Raw genomic sequence first — 6,111 nt, forward strand, 5'->3', positions numbered from 1 at the left:
CAACAAAGCACCAGAACTGTTCATAATATTTTTTTTTAAATAAAATAAAATATACGTATCCTTAAAGAAACATCAACATGTAACCTTAAATGAAAAGAAAAGTAAATAAAATGAACAGTTCAAATATTAAATTACAATAAAATACATTCATGTAAAAAGTACATAAAATTATAATTAAAATGTAATTATAATAATATTTAATGATAATAATAAATGTATCACTAAATTGAATTAGAAATTAAATTGAAATGGCAAAAAGTATAAATTATGATGATGATGATGATGATAATAATATTTAGAATTTATCATTAAATTAATGAAAATAAACACTAAAATTCATAATACTAAATTATTAAATAATTTAAATATTTAATAATAATAATAATAATTTGAGAATAAATAATAATAACAATAAATATATCATTAAACTAGATTAAATTAAATGTATCGTTAAATTTAATCAAATTAAATGAAATGACAAAAAGGTAAAAAAATCAATACAAATGTTAATTAAAATATAATAACAATAATAACAATAATAATGATGATGATAATTAGAATTTATCAGTAAATTAATAAAATAATAAACACTAATACTAATACTAAAAATAATAATTAAATTATTTAATAATAATAATAATTTGAGAATAAATAATAATAATAATAATAAATGTATCATTAAAATGAATCAAATTAAATGAAATGGCAAACATTTAAAAATGGCAATTAAAATATATTTTATTATTATTATTAATAATGATAATAATAAATATTCATTTACATATTACATTAATATAATATAAAATAAAAATAATCAGACAACAATGACGATAATAATAATAATAATCATCAAATTAAATAGAAATTAAATAAAAATAATAAAAACATATTTAAAAATAACATTAATAATGTAGTCCTAATTGGCATAAGTATTATTATTATTATTAATTTTTTTGCATACTTTTTTCCTCTTTAAAGCGGACCTGAGATTCAATTTTGATCTGTAGAGGACAGTGGTGAGCTGGTTGACAAATAATCACATGATTTTTTCACTATGTGAAAAATAAATCAGTTTATTGATCAGTAACAGCAATTTCACGAGTTATCAGCTTGCAATATCATTAATCCGAACTCTGCCGATGAGAACTTGTTAAAGTGTCACAGACGTTTCACACAATATACATGTTATACGATCTGATTATTGTTATTTAGCCATTTAGCGACTTACAGTGGATCAATGGCAGAGATTGTGAGTGTCCATGGAGTCACCCTGCGCCAGATGGACTGTAAAAACTGCTTTACTGTACAACCTGATAACTCGGGTCATTATTCGCGGACGTGTGTTTATGAACACCTAATAATCCACTCTCCAGCTTTTCATGTTGCTAAACACCAGAAAAACTCAAAAATGCTACATAGTTCAAGTCATTCTGAAGCATTCTGACTTTATTTGGGAGCACTATTCCTTTAGATGGAGTTGTGTAGGTATTCCACGCATGCCTGTCTGTTAGTCAGATGAGGTTTGGGTAAGCAGATCTGGGTCAGAACCTCTCTCTGCATGTCTTTTTGTGATGTGTGCATCTCTCCTTACCCGTGTTCCTGACAGCTCTTTGACAGCAGTTTGAGTCTGTATGCTCACGCTGAGCCAAAAGCCTCTGTCTACCTCTGTTTAATGTCTGTTCACTATTTCACCTTATAAATAAGTGCAGTAAATACATTAACCTTGAGCTCAGGAAATAGAAAAGCATTGAAACAAGTATCCCAGTAACATTGTTGTCTGTAGAAAAACTATAATTGATTCAGTTTCTTTGTAAAAAATAAATAAATAAATAAAACAAAAAACACAATTCTGGTATGTAAATAATACATTTTAATCAGACTAAGGTATTTAAACCATATTTTGGCATTAAATAATTTTTTTACTAGCTAATCTTAAGGGTTAACAAATAAAGACGATAATTTTTCATATCTTGACCATATATTTTGTTCACTTGTTCAGTGCAACATTTCAGAATGTGGCCACTTATATTGGGGTAAAATAATGAATTTGTACTCAGATTGAGGTTTTTTTAGCATTAAAATAATATTCTTAGATAATCTTAACAGAACATGTACAAATAAGTTTTTTTTCATATCATGACTCTATTTTGTGTTTATAATCCCACTATAGAAAATATACTTTTTTTGTTGTTTTTGTTGTAAATATTACAATGCACAAATATCGAGGGGATGGGGAGGTTGTATTTATTCATATATTTGGCATTTATTCAACAATACTTTGGCATTAGTTTATTTTCTTAGGTAATTTTAAAGGAATAGTTCCCCCAAAAATGAAAATTACCCACCCTTAGGCCATCCAAGACGTAGATGAGGTTGTTTCTTCGTCAGATTTGGAGAAAAATTAGCATTATATTACTTACTCACCAATGGATCCTCTGCAGTGAATGGGTGCCGTCAGAATGAGAGTCCAAACAGCTGATAAAAACATCAATAATCCACACGATTCCAGTCCATCAGTTAACATCTGCTTTTTTTTTCTGGCACAATCCAACATTTCACAATGTGGCCACTTATTTGAGTACAATAACTGCATCAGTCTCTCTCATCTTCAAAATTATAAATCCTAAATCAAAGTCGTTATTGACATTATGACCGGTTCTTATGTTTTGGAAATGTCAGAGGTCATTGCTGCTGTCCAGATGTCTCTGATGATCTTCATATGATCATGAGAGGTAAGGCACAGTCAGCAAATCATACGCTCATGCAATCTGCTGACTTATCCTCTTAACAAACCCTTTAATGTAAAAAAACATCATATATGATCTGTACATGTTTTACAGCAAATTGTGGGTGATGTTGCAAAAGAGGGAGTTTATTCACCATGACACATTACTGTAATTAACCCAGGACAAAGACGGCAAGGTGCGTACTAACTGAATCTTAATATTTAAACACTCTCTGAAACAAGGGAAACACATTAAAATGTCTATGGTAATTCTGAAACTGATTAATGTTGTCTGGTTTATGAAGAACGCAGCTATAAAGGAATAAATCAGTGAGAAGAACGACTGCAGGAAGAACACAGGTGCTTTTGTGGATCATACGATTGTGTGTACTGGGATCCGAAGTGATGTATTCTTGAAAAAGTCATTAAAATTGGAGCATTTAAAGATTCTTTGAAAACACTCTTTTAAAAGCATGTATCTTTTGGGAGAACAGGATTTCAATACAGCTGTTATTTTGCTTGTAAGGCAAAAAGAAGCTACATTTTTTATTTGAAAGGGGTCGTCAGATGGAAAAATTAACTTTTACATGTTGTTTGAACTGAAATGTGTGTGTGCATACCCTATAATGATAAAAATGCAGTGTTTTTTTTTTTTAATTCCCATAAATCATAACCTCATTCTCAGATTAAGCCGTTCACAGATTCTTGGTTGTATGATGTCACATAGACCCAGGCCCCTCCCCCCGATCTACATAAATGCGTTTATGTTCACGCAAATCATTCGTGATCCAGCCTCACCTACAGAAAAAGTGAGTTTGTATGAGTTTTTTTTATGAATCTTTGCAGATCGCCTTTCCAAATAAGCAGAGCAGAGCTCATTAGCATTTAAAGAGACATGCATCGAAACGGGTCGCTGTGAACAGAACTGTTTTGACAGGGTAAAAGTTTATTTTTTTTTATAATAATTAGAAATGTTTCTTGAGCAGCAAATCAGCATATTAGAATGATATCTGAAGGATCATGTGACACTAAAAACAAGTAATGATGCTGAAAATTCAGCTTTGCATCACAGAAATAAATAACATTTTAAAATATATTCAAAACACATTTTAAATTGTAATAATATTTCAAAATATTAGTGTTTTTGATCAAGTAAATGCAGCACTCATGAGCATAAGAGACTTTCTTCAAAAACATTCCCAAAAATCTCACCATTCCTGCACTTTTCAAAAGTAACGTATACTTTTGAAAATTATTGTAGTAGTACTAGCCTGTATGTGGTCCAAGGTTGATACAGCCGGGGTGGAAGTGGGAGATAAGCGCTCACTTCTCTAGAAATGCTCAAACGGCGTGCGTCTCAGATAGCCTCTGTCAACCAAAATCCAGCTCCTGGCCTACTCGAGTGGCTCAGTTTCTAAGCCCGGCGGACCGCGTTTTAACTAACAGGAGAAGGGGTGAAGGCGGGTCTCTGGCGCCTTAAAACCAGTTGCTTCGGGCAGATGGGGCTCGTTAACCTTGATTGGTAGCCCATCTAGGAGAAGGTAAACTCCGATCCTAAACCTCCGCTGCCTTGCGGCTATACCCCCTCATGAGAAGGCTAGGGGAGTAAACCCCGATTTCAAATCCGGAGATGGAGTCCCAAAGGCGGTCCGACGTTGTCTTCAACGTCCTTCCGGCAACTCCTGCGACGCTGCTGGTGCCAAGCTGTATCGGCATTCGCCTTTCCCTTGGATCCACCAGCTGCGCGGAGAGGGGGAGTCTGCTGCATGGGCAACAGATGATTCTCCATACTACCCTGCCCAGGCTTCGTAGTTTCCACTGGGGAGGAAACTACACCATCGTCTCACGTAGACGGAGGGATGGCGACGACTAGCCTGTATAAAACTTGCCACCACAATGCAAAGAGGCTCTCAGTGGTCGTTTGCACATTGCCAAGGAGTTGCTAGAGTGGTTTCTATCGTGTTCCTTAGTCAGTATGATACCCATAAGAATAAGCAATATTAATCGCCTAAACAAGCCCCAATAATTAGTAGCTAAGTGCACCTGTAAGTTTGCATTTCAAAGCAAAGTGGCGAGATGATACGATTAGACTCTGCCTTTAGCATTTAGTGCATTCATGCTAACCAGGAGAATGAGACACAGTGACGCAAACGCGTATAAATATATTGCGCAAGAGCATGAAAAGTTACTGCAAAAGTGTGTCATCCGCTTTTCTCGCCACCAGGAAGTCCCAGCTGCCTACCAGATGGCAGAATTTGCCTGGAAAATATTTACCCTTCCTCTCATCATACGAGAACATTTGCCAAATGCCACGTGCCTGAGAACATGTTTAACAAGTGGAGCGCAGAGACAGAGACAGACAGACAGAGACCCGGAGTTCTGCTTCAGTGTGATATTGATCTGTTGCTCTGACACTTTAGTGTGAAGAATGACCCTGAAAGAGTGTGTGAGTGTGTGTTTGTTAATGCGCTATGATCCTTTTATGGATGGGAAACAGCTTGCAGAATCAGTCAAACTTTATACAGTTGTGCTTGGGTCACCTCTAAGGCCAGAAAATATACTGCGCTTATTTACATAATTTATTGTTTGCTAGTTTTGTATTTTGAAAAAAAAATAAAAAATCTGACTAATGGCCTGTTCAAACCAAATAACTAGTTACATGTACACTGTAAAAAAACAAAAAAAAAAACATTTTTGATTCAACTTAAAATAATTTGTTACCCGGCTGCCTTAAAATTTTTAGTTAAAAAAATTGAATATCATAAAATAATCTTCAAAAATTAATATAATTTTACACTGCAAAAAAATCTGTTGAAATATGGCACAATGTACAGTGTTAATTAAAAAAACAACTATTTATTACTATTATATCATTATTTTTTTTTACAGTAAATATACAGTAATACAGTTTTGCCTGTATTTTGAATTTTGCACTTCATTGTGTTGTGTTTTAAAGTTAATGGATTTAAAAAAACTGCATAATTTTGAAGCCTATATGCATTCAACAAGTCAAGGCTATAAACGAACTACACCACGGTCACATGACTTCAATGTCACCATCATAACATATTGCAGGAATTTAACAAGAAAAACCCTTAACTTCAGGACAACGGAACATCAAGTTCAAAAATGCAAACTCCTTTTTAGGTTTTAGGCACCAGCACTCTATTACACCTGTTGTGTTAGTGCCAGACATTTATATAAGATCTTACTCAGCAAGCTCCCTCTCAAACTATTGCTCTGCCATAGTTGACCTGAAAGAGAAAACTGACTGTAGAAGCAGACAATTTATGTTAATGCCCACTAATGCACCCCTTGCAGCCATGCAACACATACTAGCATTGTTTAATGTATTGTGCTCTGCCACATTTCAGAATGCAAAGATG

The sequence above is a fragment of the Barbus barbus genome (assembly GCF_936440315.1).
Source record: "Barbus barbus genome assembly, chromosome: 48".
Lineage (NCBI taxonomy): Eukaryota > Metazoa > Chordata > Actinopteri > Cypriniformes > Cyprinidae > Barbus > Barbus barbus.